At 38.8% G+C, this 18,926-nt stretch overlaps 1 protein-coding gene across 1 annotated transcript in view; it reads left to right on the plus strand.

Moving 5' to 3' along the window:
* Window positions 1-18,926, plus strand: part of LOC109612860 (protein CEPU-1-like) — a 91,572-nt gene that overhangs the window by 21,977 nt on the left and 50,669 nt on the right. The window lies entirely within an intron of this gene.

An 18,926-nucleotide genomic window follows, 5' to 3' on the forward strand; every position in this document is an offset into this window, starting at 1 on the left:
TTTCCCCACAAGAACTTTCTGAGGCTATCAGTTAAATATTCCATATATTTCATTTCTAATATTTGCATGGATCTCCTCATAGTAATAGATTGATATTTGCAAGTAATATAATTTCAAAGACCCCCTGTGACGTATGAGTGTTGTCTAGCTGCATATAAATTATACGTTCGAACCTCAATTACTTATCGAGTGATTTTTATTAGTTCCGTCTTCTTTTTTTCTCTCCCCCTTTAAATTGCCATGCAATTTCCAATGTTAATTCACCAGATGAACGACAATATTTTGTTCACATTAAAAGAGCAAAGAAAAAAATAAAAAACAACGAAAACTTGGTGGAACAATAAGTCTCAGATCCCCCATTCAATCCATAACCTTTTAACGTTGACACAGCTGCAGATGCAGAGTTTCTTATTGTTGCAAAGGAATCTTTGGCATCAACAGAAATGCCAGCGAAAATAACAATAATGTGACAGTATTGCAAGGCAAAAAACCCGAAAAAAAACGAAGGAGCAAATCGAACAGACAATATATACCCCTACATTATATGAGACTGACTCGATGTGTGTCTGTGTGTGTGTGCTTGTGTTTACTGAGTAAAAGCCATGGATAACTGACAGACAAATGACAGTTGTCGTATTGTGACAAAAATAAATAAAAAAAAAACAACGCCGTTCCATGAAAATGCTAGTTGAGCTGAAGGGGGAACAGAAAAAACATGTTCTCAAAGTATGCCACTTATACACACGCAACATCGTGCAACAACTCTTATTTTTATGTACTACACACAGATCAAGTGTGCGAGTGAGTGTGTGTGTCCGTTAGTCTCTTTCTACCGAAACACATATTGTTGTTTATTTGTTTTGACGCAGTGAAGAGCAATTGTCGAAGGAAAAATATATTTTCGCCAGCGATTTTTTATTAAAACAGGTTGGGATCCGCCATAATCGAATATTGACTTTCATTCTCTGGAATCTAAAATGCATCGAAAATATAGTTCCAAGAAATAATTTTGGTTTTTTTCATTCAAAGTTGGAAATTAAAATTCCTTTGTACTCATACCAAAAAATTAGGGTTTAAAATTAAAAATACCTGAAAACACTATGCACTCATTGAAGCTATCTGAAAACAAGCGGTTCATGTTGTAGGAACTAATGGTAATTGGGAATATGTCGTTTACCACATAGGTAAAATAATAAATATATAACAATTAAATAATTCTCATTCACTTGCTAATGCCGGCCACATATACAGGGTGAGATTAAAAAAACTGCAACCAACTTCAGACTGCTGTCATTTCTAAGCCACTCTTCCGACAGCTGTTAAAATTATTCCAGTGACAGCTCATTATATTGTTTACAAGCGTACAAAAGCATTTTGGTGAGAATTTTCCAGAAAAAAAGTTATTCGTGATTCAAGCGTGATAGTGTGATTTCTTTATATTTGGCTGGAAAACCACAAGTGGCTATCGTTAGAGAACTCCAGCATTTAAATGTGAATAACTCTTTTGTGTCTCGTACCATCGTTTGTTACCGTGATACTGGTAGCGTAGCCCGATGTCAAGGAAGTGGACGGAAGAACACAGCAACATCAGCAAAAATTGTTCGAAAAGTAAAGACGCGACTTGATCGAAACCCACATCACAGGCCCGAAGAATGGCTCGTGAGCTGAACATATCGTAATGTTTCATTTTGCAAATATTGAAAAATGAGCTCGGGGTAAAGGCATTGAAAATCCAAGAAGAACTTACACCACAGCAGAAAGAAAATAGACTCAAAAGAACTAAAGAGTTGCTTCGCTTGGCCGAAAGTGGTGAACTGCCGAATTTGGTTTTATCCGATGAAAAAACATTCGTTGTCCAGCAGTTTGTAAACAAACAAAATGATCGCGTTTACTTGCCAAAGAGGTCAGCTGAAAATTGTGCACCTTAGGTTTGGCCACCAGAACTCAAGCGCCTTCAAGGCCATGGCAATGGTGTGAGCCGCTATACCAGCAGATGGTAGCCCTTTGCTCGTATTAATCGACCATGGCATCAGAGTAAATGACGAATATTATCGCGAAAATAGTCTAGAGGGTGTATTAAAGCCTTGGGCATCTAACATTTTGACGGCTGACCTTGGACATTCCAACTCCTGTCCTCAGCACGCGCCAATCAAGAATGGTTACAAAATGAGGTTCCTCGCTTCATTTCCAACGCACAATGGCCACCAAAATCTCTGGATACCAAACCGATGAACTATTGTGTCTGGAGTATTTTGGAAAGCAAGGTTGGAACTAAAAATACCAAAGTGTCCATCAACTCAAGCAAGCGCTTCGCCGGGAATGGGCCAAAATACCGCAGACCAACATTCGGTCAGTGCTTGACGGTTTCATTAGCCGTTTAAATTCAATAATTCGTTCCAAAGTTGACCTATTCGAACAAATCTAAACTTATTCTAAAATCGGATGCAATTTCCAACATTTTTTGCTTTCATTTTTTATTTCACCCTGTAGTGTTCAGTTTAGGTTACTATGAGACAAGCTTGCTACTGCAGGAAACCTGCCAAAGAGTAGTTACTGATTTTCTGAATCAATTTTGTCCTCTGACCAACAGAATCGTTAGCTGGGAATACATTTTGAACTAGCTCTCATTAAGTTGAGTGGCCGGGCATTTATTTACACAGGTGCCCCGGCTGGTTGTTCCACAGGAGTTCCGTAGTGCTAGCTAACATAGTTTCCTAGCCACTGCAGACGACCCAAACAGCCAAACCGGACCATTCACAGTGAGCTGCAGAACCCGAACAAGTTTCAATCTATCTGCAAAGACCTACCCATCGGCTAGCGAACATATCTCCCGTGAGCTGCCAAACCCCAAACGAGCTCAGATCCATCACAGAAGGCCTGGACATCTTCTCTCGAACGTAGCCACAGTGAGCAGCCGAGACCGAAAAACCTAAGACGACCTGGATATCATAAGGCACGCCTATGAAGACGACGACCTTAAAGCACTCCTATGAACACAACGACCTCAAGGCACGCCTATGAAGACGACGACTTTAAGGCACGCCTATGAACACGATTACATCAAAGTACGCTTATGAAGGCAACGACCTTAAGGTACGCCTATGAAGACGACGATCTCAAGGCACGCCTATGAAGTCGACGACCTTAAGGCACGCCTATGAGGACAACGGCCTTAAGGAACGCCTATGAAGACGACGAGCTTAAGGCATGCCTATGAACACGACGACCTTAAGGCACGCCTATGAAGTCGATGACCTTAAGGCACGCCTCTGAAAACGACGACCTCAAAGTACGCCTATAAAGACGACGACCTTAAGGCACGCCCATGAATATGACGTCCTTAAGGCACGCCTATGAATACGACGACCTCAAGGTACGCCTATGAATATGACGACTTTAGGGCAAGCCCTTTGAAGACAACTACCTCAAAGCAAGTCCTTAAAGACGACGTCCTCAAGGCACGCATAAGAAGACGACGACCTCAAGTTACGTCTATGAAGACGACAACCTTAAGGCATGCCTAAAAACACGACGACTTTTAGGCACGCCTATGAAGACGACGACCTCAAGGTACGCCGACGACCTTAAGGCTCGCCGACGACCTTCAGATACGCCTATGACGACGGCGACTTTAAGACACGCCTATGAAGAACCGCCAACTATTATACTCCATTACCTTCCAATCGTCAACATCCCGAATTTCGACATCACTATGAACCCAGAAATCGTAATTCTCGATCTCTCACACAAATCAAAATCTGGCGACCACTCACAATTTCCCAATTCCCTTCAAGGAATCAACATCCCGATCGTCAGCATTATAATTCGTAATGCTAATGTGCATCCATTACCACCTCATATTCGAAATGTCGGCTAATCACACTTCACATCAACTACCCGAGTATCAATAGTAAACAACCTGGCATCGCTGAATCATAGTTCTCTATCACCCAGTCGTTTACTCTCTTACCTACGAGACATCATAAACATTGTCGAAAGAGACCTTGGCCCTAAAGCCGATTTTCGGAGGAGGTACGTTTTTGCCGTTTAAAAAAATACACCCGCATGACTGAGGTTGTAATTACAGCCGTATCTCGAAACTATTGCCAATACAGGGCCCCCTTTTCTGATGAGCAATTCCATTTTTCAATCTATCAAACAGACCGACAAAAATGAGTTTTTCATATAAAATGTGAAAAATCATCTCTAAATTGAACCAAAATAAAGTTATTGCCCTATATTTTTTTTTTTTTTTTGTATTTTTAGAATTTCAGTCCCATTTTTCAATCGTTGAGGACTGAGTTTGCATTTTTCTCAGGTGATAGTTTTAATAAAAATTACCATTTTTGTAATTCAGAAATTATTCCGAACTGAAATTACTTTTTTACAATTTTTCCATTTAGTTTAGAAAAATATGAATTTGAATATAGCAAATTCCATCCGTTAACATTCCAAAGTTCAACAACCGATTCCATTCCTCAGATCTATAAATAAACCCATTTTAAGAGAATTCGTAGAATTAGGTCCCTGTTAAAATATCCTCGACTATACCTTCGGTCTCTTTCCACATGACTCTTTTTTCACATTCACATTAAGGCACTGATTGTTGTGTGTCATTTTGGTTGAACTTGTGAAAAAATGCAGAATATATTTAAAACAGATGCATGTCTTTTCCAGAGTCCTTCCACTTTTTTTCTACCTCCTCCCCTCTTCCTCTCACATTCCCACCGCAATGCTCCATTACATGTTGGCAATTGTAAATGTGGCACGATTCTCGGTCGGTATTGCCACATGATGAATGTACTGATGAATCCTGTTGAATACTCTATGGGGCGTTCATTTTAATGTGACACAACTGGCTGGCAGACACACTGGCAGACAAACGAACTGTTGTTGTATTGTCTCATGTGAAAGGTACCCCCCCCCCCCTTTTGCATTGCCACACTTGGGGCTAATGTGTGAAAACAAATGTGTCATGGGACTGCAACAATGGAGCCGACAGAATGCATTTGCACCATAGCTCTGCTTTTGCAACATTTGATTTTTATGAAAAATGTTGCGATTAACTTGGTTTAATATTAATTTTCCCCAGAGTTTTTTGTTGTTGCTGTTGCAGTTGTTTTGCCTACACTTGACGGATTCGAAGAGTGGGCATTGAAAAAGTGTGGCATGATTCCCAATTCACTTTCATATCATTGGGCATTTAACTTCATGTGCGTGGCCAGTTTAATGCACAAAAGATTAATTGTGCGAAAAGTCAGTCTGTCAGCCCGGCCGTCAGGTACAATGCCGGGAGACAGAACATTTGTAGGATTGGCTGGCTGGCTGAGTGACTGTCTGTGTGATTCAATAACTCGTTTTTAACAATAAATACTTTTTTCTCTTTGGGTTGACAGTAATCGGTGTTATTATTTATAATATTCCGTTATGGTTGGCCAAGGGCATGGAGGTAGGGGAAAGGGGCGTGAAATCCATTCATCCAATGATGCAAAGGCTTTAATTTTTATTATTATCTGTCAGCAGCGTCACATTCATATTTGTCATTGAAGCAGAAAATTAATTTGTTGCTGACATTGCATGACTGAATGTAATAATAATAATGCCGATGATGATGATCATCATCATTATGGCGTTGGTAATGATGATGATTATGGGAATATGCCTGGCAAAGAAATTCTATGGACAATGCCATCAGTCCTCGTATGAATGTGAAATATTCTCGCCTTTGTCCATCCTCCCAGCAAAAATTCATTAAATAAAAGGATTTAATAATTGTCACTTTGGGATAAATCTATTATGCCATTGGCTGGCTCATAACATCTGGATTTTCTGAATGAACACATAGTCGAGTGGGGTAAAAAAATAAAGTATTCGGAATTGAATTCGAATACAATAATAAATTAAAGGTGTGTTAGGCCTGGATGTAACAAGCTCTGCCATTGAAAATATCGCAAGCCAATTAGAAATTATAGGTCGATATAACCTTCGGAGGTATATTGTTTAAACTTCAATTCTAGATTTACAAAGAAATCTACGAAATCAAAAATTACAAATACCATTTACCAGAGTAACAGAATTTGTCCAACAAACGAATGTATCTCATTTTTATAGAAATATGATAAACCGTAAGGCTTGAAAAAATTCAGATGATCAAATTTAATTTAATAAATAAGCTCTATTTCTTAATTATACCCTACAACACTAGGTGATGGGGGGTATTATAAGTTTGATTGGGCCAAAAAAATGTAACACCTCAAAATATTGGTTTCCCAATATAGGAAAGTGTATGTGGACCTTCCTATCTCGCCGAGCTGAGTCGATCTAACTATGTATGTCCGTCCGTCCCTCTGTCCATGTTAATTTGTAATCACGCTACAGGTCGCAATTATGGCCCGATCCTCACGAAATTTAAAATAGAGGTGGGGTTATGGTCAGAATAGAAGCCTATTTGGAGATGATCGCATAATATTCAGAGCTTAAAATGAACCAAAAACTGAAACATTTCCTGATTTTGCCGGTGTTCTGCAGGTCGCAATTATAGACCAATCGATGCGGAAGTTTGCACGGGGCTAAACTTAGGGCTGGGCAGAAGCCCTCCAATTTGGATGGTCATCGCGTAATATTAAGTGGGTGAAATAGACCATAACAATCAAAATAACAAAAAGACTGACCGTAACGTAAATGCCTATAGTATATATAATATATATACAATGTGTACATGGTGAGATAAAAAGTGCAACAAAATCAAACGCCAAAAAAATGTCGGAAATAACATCAAATGTTGGAATAAGTTTAGATTTGTTCGAATTGGTCACCTTTGGCACGAATTATGGCCTTCAAATGGCCAATGAAACCGTCACACGCTGCCCGTATGTTGCTCGCGGTGTTTTAACCCATTCCCGGCGAAGTGCTTGAGGTGATCGACACTTTGGTATTTTTGAGTGCCAACCTTGCTTTCCAAAATACTCCAGACACAATAGTTCAACGGATTGGTATCCGGAGATGGTGGCCATTGTGCGCTGGAAATGAAGCGAGGAACCTCATGGAACTGAGTCCTGTTGGAATGTCCAAGTTCTGCGGCCAAAATGTTTGCATGTCCAAGGCTTAAATACACCCTCCAGAATATTTTCGAGATAATATTCGGCAATTATTCTGATGCAACGGTCGATTAATACGAGCGGAGAGCGACCATCGGCTGTTATGGCGGCCCACACCATCACCATGGCCGGCCTTTGAGTTCATGGTGGAATTTCAATGGCTTTACCCCGAGCTAAGTTTTCAATATTTGCCGAATGGAACATTGCGATATGTTCAGCTCACGAGCCATTTTTCGGCCACTGCGATGTGGGTTTCGATCAAGTCGCTTCTTTACTTTTCGAACCGTTTCTCCTGATTTTGCTGTTTTTTCCAAATATAAGAAATCACACTATCACGCTTGAAGTTATTCGTGATGGAATAACTTTTTTTCTGGAAAATTCTCACCACATAATATTAACATAATGTCACTGGAATAATATTAACAGCTGTCGGACGAGTGGCTTAGTAATGACAGCAGTCTGAAGTTGGTTGCAGTTTTTTCATCTCACCCTGTATGGAAGCTATATCTAAGTTTGGACCGATTTCTACCAATTTATTTCCTTGGACCAAACAAATGATTTGTAGAAATTGTCATCTCAAGAGGACAATAAATTTCTATAGAAATATGACAAATCGGAAGGCTTGAACCAATTCAGATATATAAATCGAATTAAGTGAGATTTATGAGTATTAAAGCTGGCAATAATTTGTGAGGAAGTTGGAGGTTTTGTCATAGCTCTCATATAGCAACCTTGCCCTATTCTGCATTTAAGGAACATTTTGATGTAGCCCCAATTCCGTCCGATTTTAGGTATTTGAAGCTTTCGATCAGGTTTTCAATCACAAATGGCTATAATTTGGTATTCTTGTTCCCCATAAGGAACGTTAACTCTATTCAAAAAAATTTAGAATCTTCCATGTTTTCATGTACCTGTCATTTAACAGTTGCACCTGATTTTAGGTACTTCTAATTTTGCGAACATATTTTCGATCAGAAATGACTAAAATTTGGTATTGGGAATTTTGGAAATCTGTCTACTTTTTGGAATGTCACTTACCAGCTCACGGTAGCCTCTGCCATATGGCTATAGGAGGAATATATCATTTTATATGGACAACAAGTGGGTCATCGAAATAACGTTTTTGGTATCTTTTGATAAACCCCGTTTCAGGACATTTGGAGTCGATCTAGAGGTGTACATACGTCTGTCTGGCTGACAGGCCCAATCATCATAACATGATATTTTCAATCAAAAATGTCTATAAATTTACCCCCATCCTGCTACATCCGTGGCCCACCCCTACTTTGTATTAGTGCTAGATCAGGTGCGCAAATAAACAATATCAGTCTACTCCATCTAGTACCCCCCCGCAAAGCGCCTGCAGTTTGTATAATCACAAATTAAAAAAAAAAACCAAAGAAAAGTCCGATTATCATCACATTTCCCACATCCCAATATTTCTAACAACTGTATAGCTGGTAAGAAGTTAGGATAGAACAGACCACTACTTCCGCTACCTCCCCCAAACTGGGTCAAAATTTTGAATGATCGTAACTTTTCAACTCATATTTCGCTATTCCATTACATCTATAAACGTCTGTCTATTACGAAGATGGAAAAGATCATACCACTCCTGGTACCTTACCCACAACGGGTTAAAATTTTAAGCGTCTATTACCCTCATTAAATGCAAAATGAACGTTCAACCACAACAAGATCTGGCGTCAAAATGGAGTAGATCGATTCACTATTTCTGGAACCTTACCCACAAAGGGGCAACATTCGGAATATAAGATCCGTTTTTTTTTTTTTCAAACTTGGCACATCCTAATATTTTTTCCAAATCAATATTTAGTGCGTAGATGGGAAAGATCGACCTACTCTCTCTGATACCTTCATCAGTGAAAATTATGTGTTTACGTCTTTTTATTGTTAACACGTTTCCATTCCAAGTCAAAATCTATATATTTTTTATTTTATTAATTTTTTGTTTTTTTTTTGGAAAAGTGTTTGAGGAAGGAATATTCTAGAATCTAGATCGAATATTATTGTAAGTCTCCGAAAAAAAAGAAATTTGTATACTTAATAGGTACCGAATATTATCAATTTTGACCTCATCTGCCTATGGGAAAACTTCAAGAGGTCTTCTGATCATAAAAGACTTTACAAAATTCTTCGGAGGAGAGACCGTCGGACCTTTCACAGGTATTCGAAAATAAGATCCTTAAAAGGTATTTAAAATGGCGCTTGGCTATAAAAGACCTCCAAAAGGTCTATTGTCTATAGAAGAGCTTTGACATTTTTGGAAAAAAAATATAAATCGGATGCATCCATTTCTTTTTAAGGAGAATAAATTAAATGTTTGATATTTTCTGGGAAAAACCAATGTTGCTGACCAATGAACCCAATCCTAGTATTTAATATTTCTTCTTTTTAATACAGCCCGCCTCATCTTTATGTAGAGCATAATAATGCGGATTTAAAATGCAATACTATTATAATCTTTCTTCGTATTCTCTGCGCAGAATAATTTAATAAAACTTAAGAATTTAAAATCAATTTCGATTTTCCTTTTGTTTTTTATTTTCTTTTAATTTTCTTTGAAATCTTTAAAGATACACCAAGACACACTCACACACGTCGACACAAATATATAGCCATTGATGTTGTTATTATTATTCCGGATTCGAATGCATGTGAAAAAGGACTGGAAACAGCAGGAAACTGATAACACGCTATTTAACACAAACACCCGATTCGCACACAAACACACACACACACACTCATAGAGAGATAACAAGAGAACCACACTAATATAGAATGCAACCGACCACAATTGTTGCCAGCGAATATTCAAACAAAAATACAATGAAATAAAATGAAACAAGCGTTTGCAAGTTTCCTTGTGGACGTGTCTCGTTCTCTGTGTGTGTGTGTGTTTTTTTGTGAGTGTACATTGTTAGGAATAACAAAGAGAACGGGTCTTGTTATTGCCCACTAATGGGAATACAAACTAAAAATACAAAGCACCAGCCAAACACACACACGCACACATCCTCCCCAAAGAAAAGCCAGCCAAAAACTGTGAGCCAATCCATATAACCTGGATATTTGGTTCTCGAATCTATTCTGCCAAGCCCCAAATAGAGGGGAGAATGAGCTGTTTTATATTTCATTTTATTCTGTTTTCCAATTTTTTTTTTCATTTTTTTAGAATGGCTGGCTGATAGCCACCAGCCTGCATACAAAATACCATGGACATGCTTAGGGTTTCCTAAACGCATTTATTGTGTGTTCCATTTTCTTTCTTTCGTTCTTTTTTTGCCGAAAACAATGCACCAACAATGTTTTCGCACGTTTGACCAGAAAATATTCCCACACCAGGCCAACCAACACCATCAGAATACCCGAATCGATGGCAAATAAGGCTGGCCCAATTGTTATGGCTAATTTGTAAGAGAATGAAAGCTTCCGCCAGCCATGGTGGGAAACTGGCAAATAAAACTAATTTAAAAAATGTTACCATAATTGCGGTTTGTATTCAATGGAATTTTATTTTTTCCTCCCTCCACTTTTTTTGAAAGGAAGAAATGTAGCCATAAAATTTTCAATAGCTAACACTTGTTCGCATATGCTTTGCAATAATGACGAAGATGTGTTGGCATACGGAATCTTTGCTGACATAAGTGTGTGAAAATAATTCGCTGAAACGTCTTCACCTCAGATGCCATGATCCTGTAACCGGGAAGATTTTTTTCATGGAAGGAAAAAATCAACTTGAGTTTTATGGCATTTTTTTATTTGCAAACAAAATTGCGGAAATTCTTCCAAAGAAACAGTGTTGGGACAGTGAAGTGAAATCAGGAGAATTGACAGCCATCAAAAAAACTTTAAAAATACCGTCGTAAGGCAGAAGATCTTTTAAAGATCCTTGGATTATATGAAGCCCTCTATGGGACTTTAAAATAGCTATAAAAATGCCTACATCTTAGAAAAGTTTTTTAAAGGGTCTTTCGGCTAAAAATACCTTTTGGAGGCTTTTGAATCGGGTTTGGGCTACAAATGACCTTAAAAATACTGTAGAGGTTATATTGCCTTTTTAAGGACTTCTGCCGTCCGAAGACCCTTCGAAGACTATTCATAGCCGGAAGACCTTTTAAAACATTTTTCTAATCTGCAGATATTTTTAAGGTCCTTTATACGTCCCATAGAAGGAGTCATAAAATTCAGGGATCTGATAAAGAACTTACATCTTACCACAACATTTTGAAAATCTTTTAAATGTCAATGTTTTGAAATTTGAAAGCTCTTTAAAGAACAATCGGACTTATGAATATCTAGAATAGACATTCGGATTATATATGTAATGTATAAGCTCTTATGACTATATAAGGACTCAAAGCCATACGATCTGCAGAAAAGATTTGAAAGATCTTCAGACTAAATTCTTGGCACCATAAATGACTTTTAAAAAGATTCTAACTACAGAAGATATTTAAAAAGATTACGGCCTATAGAAGATCTTTGATAGGTTTACGAATTATAGAAGACTCTTAGAAGAACTTCGGACTCTAGAAGACAGTCAAAAGGTATTCTCACCACTTAAAGGGCCCTCAGTCTTAAGAATACCTTTAATTGGTATACGAACTATAGATGGAATTTGCAAACTTTTCCGACTGTAGAACAACTTTAAAAGGTATTCGGTTTAGAGAATAGAGTTGAAAGATCTTCGGACTATTAAATACCTCTAGGAAGTATTAGTACAGTTACTAACCTTAAACAAGATTTAAACTACGCATCAAAGACCTTTTAAATATCTTTGGTCAGTAAAATATTTTCAATGGCTACCTGTTAAATACCTTCGGACCAATGAAGATCCACGAAAATTCTTAAGGGTTTAAAAGACAAAATGTCTTCGGCCAATAAACCTCCTTTAAAATACTTCGAGCTTATAAGGCCTTTGTCGGAGTTTAGAAGAACTCATATATCTACCTAGGCCCCACAAAAGATATTTTATCTTTCTAAGACAAAAGGTCCTTCGAGTGAGAAGACCTTCAGAAATTTTCGGAGTTTAGAAGACCTTCAAAGAGCGTTCGCGCCAAATATGTTCTTTAAAATGTTTTAAGACTGTTCAAGTTCATAATTTACTCATAAGGCTACAGAAAATCTTCATAAATAGTTTATATGTGGAAGGTCCCCAAAATGGCTTTGGAGTATTTAAGTCCTTCAACGGCTCATCTGTCTATAAAAGCTCTTCAAAGGTGTTTTTGCCTAACGAAGTCTTTCAAAAGCTCCGTTGCCTATAGAAAATATTCAAAATGTCTTTTTTCTACAGAAGTTCTTCAGTTTATCTGCCTCTAGAAGGTTCTTCAGACTATAAAAGACTTTCAAAAAAGTTTCGAATTATAAAAATTGTTCAAAAAATCTTAAATGCCTCTGAAAATTGTTTGGTGTAAAGAAGACCCTCAATAGGTCTTCAGAGTTTAGAAGTCCTTCAAAATATTTTTGTGTTATACAAGATATTCACAAGATCTTCAAAAATAGAAATCGCTTAAAAGATCTCGAACGTATTGAACAATTTCGAAAAGTTTTTTGTCTATAGAAGATCTGTAACAGGTGAAAAGGTCATATTTCTGTAAAAGACCTTTATAATGTCTTCGGGACATAGAAGACCTTTGAAATATCTCCAGAAAGATCATAAATCTTCTATATATAAAAGTTCTTTGACCTGCATATAACATTTCATTAGCCTTCATCCTATATGGAAGACCTTCAAAAGTACTTTAAAGACTTTTCAAAAGCTAACTTGGAGAAGAGAAGACCTTCAATAGGTCTTCGGATTATCCTTCAAAAGATTCTTGGGCTATACAAGATATTTATCAGATCTCCGAAAAGAGATCTTGGAAGAATTGAACAACTTCGAAAAGTTGTTGGAGTAGAAGACCTTCAACCGGTCAAAGGTCTTACGTATGTAGAAGACCTTCACAAGTTATTCGGGCCTTTGACCTTTGAAAAATCATCTGTCTTCAGAAAGATCGAAAAATCTTCTTTCTATTAAAGTTCTTCAAGAGACCTTCGACCTGCAAAAAACATTTCAATGGAAAAACTTCAAAAGTCCCCAGAAGTGGATGGAACTCACTCACGACAGAAGATTTGGTAGAACACCTTCAAACTAAGTCCTCTAACGGTCTTATGGTCCCTTGGCAGTAGAACCTCTAGTCTAAAAGTCTTTAAAAGGCCTTATTTATATAGAAGATATTTAAAGGATTTCGGGCTTATAAAGGGGGGTCCCTGTTCATAGCATACCATCTTTACTGCCTCCTCTGAATAGAAAATTCTTCAAATATCTTAATTCTAGTAAACATCTTTAGAAAAACTACAAATTGTTGTAAATAGAAGTTTAGACGAAGATCTATAGAAGAAGTCCTGTGTCTATATCTGTCTATAGTATACCTTTCCAGGACCTTCTGCCTGTATCAATTTTGTATACAAATTTCTATATTCCATCATAATGTACGTCCCCAGATACTATATCATCCACCCATGTGTCATATACATTTGATTGTTTGCTCAATGTTGCCAAGTGTTTATATGTGTGTGGGTGGGTGTGTATATAGGTAACCCGTGAGCTAGTTATTACACTTTGCTAACATGTTTTGCCACTTAAAATTTAAAACAGCAGGCGGCAGGCATCATAACATGGCTGGCAATTCAACAGAGGGAGGAAGGAGGGGGAGGGAGAGAAAAAAATTATGGAAACGCCAACTCGAATAGAAGTTTATATCTGCGGGAAGAACTAACGTAGTTGCATACATCTATAGCGAGTTTTTCCCTCCGTGCCTATGCAGATGCATATATGTATATATACATATGTATTTGTCTGTCTATGTATGAATATTACATCTCTGAATGTGTGTGTTATGATGTTATGAATACTAAATTTGTTACGTTTCCACACGATGACGGTTTTTTTTGCCATAAACCTCAACACATTGAAAAAATCTCTAGAATATCTAGAAGTGTTATACTCGATGTAATAATACATATGTTGCTACACACATACATACACACATTACTGTATAGTTCATCATATGTATCTGCAGTTGTGAAAAGGCGGGGAGGGCGCAAAAATGCAACGAATTGAGACCTCTCATATAGATTTCTTCATCAGCTGCAAACTGCTGTATTAAAATGCAGCCACTGATGTCACGCATCTGCCATGCTTTTTAGTTTGTTTTCATGCTCCCCACTTCCGCGAGTTTTTTCCTTTTATTTTTAGTTTTACTTGAAATACTTGAAGCTATCTTTAATTTTGTGGTATTTTGTTTGGGAAGAAAAATTATCTTTGGAAAATGGGAAATGTTTGTAACATTTTTCTTAATTTTAAAGTGTGAGACAGATATTTTTATGCCTGAAAGACCTGTTACAGCTCTTTTAGGGCAGACGACCTGTTACAGCTCTTTTAGGGCAAGACGACCTGTTACAGCTCTTCTAGGGCCAGAAGACCTGTTACAGCTCTTCTATGGCCAGAAGACCTGTCAGAGCTCTTCTATGGCCAGAAGACCTGTCACAGCTCTTCTATGGCCAGAAGACCTATCACAGCTCATCTACGGCCAGAAGACCTGTCACAGCTCTTCTATGATTAGAAGACCTGTCACAGCTCTTTTATGACTAGAAGACCTGTCACAGCTCTTTTATGACTAGAAGACCTGTCACAGCTCTTCTATGGCCAGAAGACCTGTCAGAGCTCTTCTATGGCCAGAAGACCTATCACAGCTCTTCTACGGCCAGAAGACCTGTCACAGCTCTTCTATGATTAGAAGACCTGTCACAGCTCTTTTATGACTAGAAGACCTGTCACAGCTCTTCTATGACTAGAAGACCTGTCACAGCTCTTCTATGACTAGAAGACCTGTAACAGCTCTTCTATGACTAGAAGACCTGTCACAGCTCTTCTAGGTCCAGAAGACCTGTCATAGCTCTTCTAGGACCAGAAGACCTGTCAGAGCTCTTCTATGGCCAGAAGACCTATCACAGCTCTTCTACGGCCAGAAGACCTGTCACAGCTCTTCTATGATTAGAAGACCTGTCACAGCTCTTTTATGACTAGAAGACCTGTCACAGCTCTTCTATGGCCAGAAGACCTGTCACAGCTCTTCTATGGCCAGAAGACCTGTCACAGCTCTTCTATGGCCAGAAGACCTGTCACAGCTCTTCTATGGCCAGAAGACCTGTCAGAGCTCTTCTATGGCCAGAAGACCTATCACAGCTCTTCTACGGCCAGAAGACCTGTCACAGCTCTTCTATGATTAGAAGACCTGTCACAGCTCTTTTATGACTAGAAGACCTGTCACAGCTCTTCTATGGCCAGAAGACCTGTCACAGCTCTTCTATGGCCAGAAGACCTGTCAGAGCTCTCCTATGACGTAAAAACCTGTTACAGCTCTTCTAAGGCTAGAAGACCTGTTACAGCTCTTCTAAGGCCAAAAGACCTGTTACAGCTCTTCTATGGCCAGAAGACCTGTTACAGCTCTTCTATGGCCAGAAGACCTGTCACAGCTCTTCTATGGCCAGAAGACCTGTCAGAGCTCTTCTATGGCCAGAAGACCTATCACAGCTCTTCTACGGCCAGAAGACCTGTCACAGCTCTTCTATGATTAGAAGACCTGTCACAGCTCTTTTATGACTAGAAGACCTGTCACAGCTCTTCTATGGCCAGAAGACCTGTCACAGCTCTTCTATGGCCAGAAGACCTGTCAGAGCTCTTCTATGGCCAGAAGACCTATCACAGCTCTTCTACGGCCAGAAGACCTGTCACAGCTCTTCTATGATTAGAAGACCTGTCACAGCTCTTTTATGACTAGAAGACCTGTCACAGCTCTTCTATGACTAGAAGACCTGTCACAGCTCTTCTATGACTAGAAGACCTGTCACAGCTCTTCTATGACTAGAAGACCTGTCACAGCTCTTCTATGACTAGAAGACCTGTTACAGCTCTTCTATGACTAGAAGGCCTGTTACAGCTCTTCTATGACTAGAAGACCTGTCACAGCTCTTCTATGACTAGAAGACCTGTCACAGCTCTTCTATGACTAGAAGACCTGTCACAGCTCTTCTATGACTAGAAGACCTGTCACAGCTCTCCTATGACGTAAAAACCTGTTACAGCTCTTCTAAGGCTAGAAGACCTGTTACAGCTCTTCTAAGGCCAAAAGACCTGTTACAGCTCTTCTATGGCCAGAAGACCTGTTACAGCTCTTCTATGGCCAGAAGACCTGTTACAGCTCTTCTATGGCCAGAAGACCTGTTACAGCTCTTATATGGCCAGAAGACCTGTTACAGCTCTTCTATGGCCAGAAGACCTGTCACAGCTCTTCTATGGCTAGAAGATCTGTTACAGCTCTTCTATGGCCAGAAGACCTGTTACAGCTCTTCTATGGCCAGAAGACCTGTTACAGCTCTTCTATGGCCAGAAGACCTGTTACAGCTCTTCTATGGCCAGAAGACCTGTTACAGCTCTTCTATGGCCAGAAGACCTGTTACAGCTCTTCTATGGCCAGAAGACCTGTTACAGCTCTTCTATGACTAGAAGACCTGTTACAGCTCTTCTATGCCTAGAAGACCTGTTACAGCTCTTCTATGACTAGAAGACCTGTTACAGCTCTTCTATGACTAGAAGACCTGTTACAGCTCTTCTATGACTAGAAGACCTGTTACAGCTCTTCTATGACTAGAAGACCTGTTACAGCTCTTCTATGACTAGAAGACCTGTTACAGCTCTTCTATGACTAGAAGACCTGTTACAGCTCTTCTATGGCCAGAATACCTGTTACAGCTCTTCTATGGCCAGAATACCTGTTACAGCTCTTCTATGACTAGAAGATCTGTTACAGCTCTTGTATGGCTAGAAGACCTGTTACAGCTCTTCTATTGCCAGAATACCTGTTACAGCTCTTCTATGGCCAGAAGACCTGTTACAGCTCTTCTATGACTAGAAGACCTTTTACAGCTCTTCTATGACTAGAAGACCTTTTACAGCTCTTCTGTGACAAGAAGACCTTTTACAGCTCTTCTATGGCTAGAAGACCTGTTACAGCTCTTCTATGGCTAGAAGACCTGTTACAGCTCTTCTATGGCTAGAAGACCTGTTACAGTTCCTCTATGGTCAGAAGACCTGTTACAGCTCTTCTATGACTAGAAGACCTTTTACAGCTCTTCTATGACTAGAAGACCTGTTACAGCTCTTCTATCACTAGAAGACCTGTTACAGCTCTTCTATGACGAGAAGACCTGTTACAGCTCTTCTATGGCCAGAAGACCTGTTAAAGCTCTTCTATGGCCAGAAGACCTGTTAAAGCTCTTCTATGGCCAGAAGACCTGTTACAGCTCTTCTATGGCCAGAAGACCTCCTACAGCTCTTCTATGGCAAGAAGACCTGTTACAGCTCTTCTATGGCACGAAGACCTGTTACAGCTCTTCTATGGCAAGAAGACCTGTTACAGCTCTTCCATGGCCAGAAGACCTGTTTCAGCTCGTCTATGTCTAGAAGACCTGTTGAAGGTCTTCTACGACTTAGAATTTAATAAAATTTCAAATTTTCTCCAAATAATTTAATAAATCTCCCTTAACCATTAAATCATTCAAATAATTTATGGCCCTCAGACTTTGTGTCATCATGAATATGTTTTGCATATTTAAACTATGATTCGGTTTATAGACTCTCATCCATCATCGAGGGAAGTTAATATAAAAACGCAACAACACGGAGACAACCGCAATAATGGCAAACAGAATGATTATCATTTGTTTTATAGACATCATTACAGATAATGTCACTCTCTCTCTCCCTCTCTCCTTTCCTCTGCACCATCACCACATCCTTGGCTGTGAGACTAACTGACTGACCCCAAAAATACATGGACATGGACACTGGCTGATGGTGGGTTGGATAAAAAAGTAACAAATATTGTCACAAGTTGTGGCCATGAGCAGATGTTACACATCATGTCAATGATACATGGATATCTACAAACACTCACACTTATACATTTTTATTTTAGATTCCATTAAAGGGGAGTCATTCTAGCCATCCTTGGTCTATGATGATGATGATTTTACAATCAAAATTCTTTGCCATAAAAATCTTAAATTTTATCTACACTTTATAGTTCCATGGGGAAAGGGAGTGAGTGGGGAGCAGTTCGATGGAGTTCCATGAAAATGATAAATGACAAATCAAACATTTAAAGTAAATGACTAACTTGACAATATGGAAATTTCTGTCATTTTTTTCTCTCTCTTTCTTTCCTGCATCGTATCCTTTGCGTCATTGGTGGGGCGCTGGCTGAAAGGAAGCAAGGAAGGATAAAGGATATGTCGTATGTGAAGAATTGTATTTCTTGTTTTTATTGCCTTCATGTGTTATTATGTGTTTTATAAGCTCCACTGCTATTGTTTTGGATTTTCAAATTGTTGTCTGGCAAATATGCATGTTCATGTTAATGTTTCGGAAACGACTGTGAAATGTGACGAAAGTGGGTGTATGTGTGGGTGTGCATCTCTGTGTGTGTGTGTGTGAAATATCGTATTGAGTTCGTGTGCCTGTTTGGGTTTTAAAAAGATGACAGCAAGAAACATATTGGCAAAATTTATTTATATTTTCCTACACGAGGTGGGGAGTGGAAGTTTTAAGCCACATTCAAGTATAATATTTAATCTCAATGTTAAGATTTCGGAGATTTTTGGTATATTTTTGGACAAATGCAGGGTAAATTTAGAGGGAGTTTGAATTTAAAGTTGAAAGCACTACTTACCTCAATTGCCAATGCAGGTCCATGTCAGTTTCCC

Source organism: Musca domestica, unplaced genomic scaffold (genome assembly GCF_030504385.1).
Source record: "Musca domestica strain aabys unplaced genomic scaffold, Musca_domestica.polishedcontigs.V.1.1 32, whole genome shotgun sequence".
Lineage (NCBI taxonomy): Eukaryota > Metazoa > Arthropoda > Insecta > Diptera > Muscidae > Musca > Musca domestica.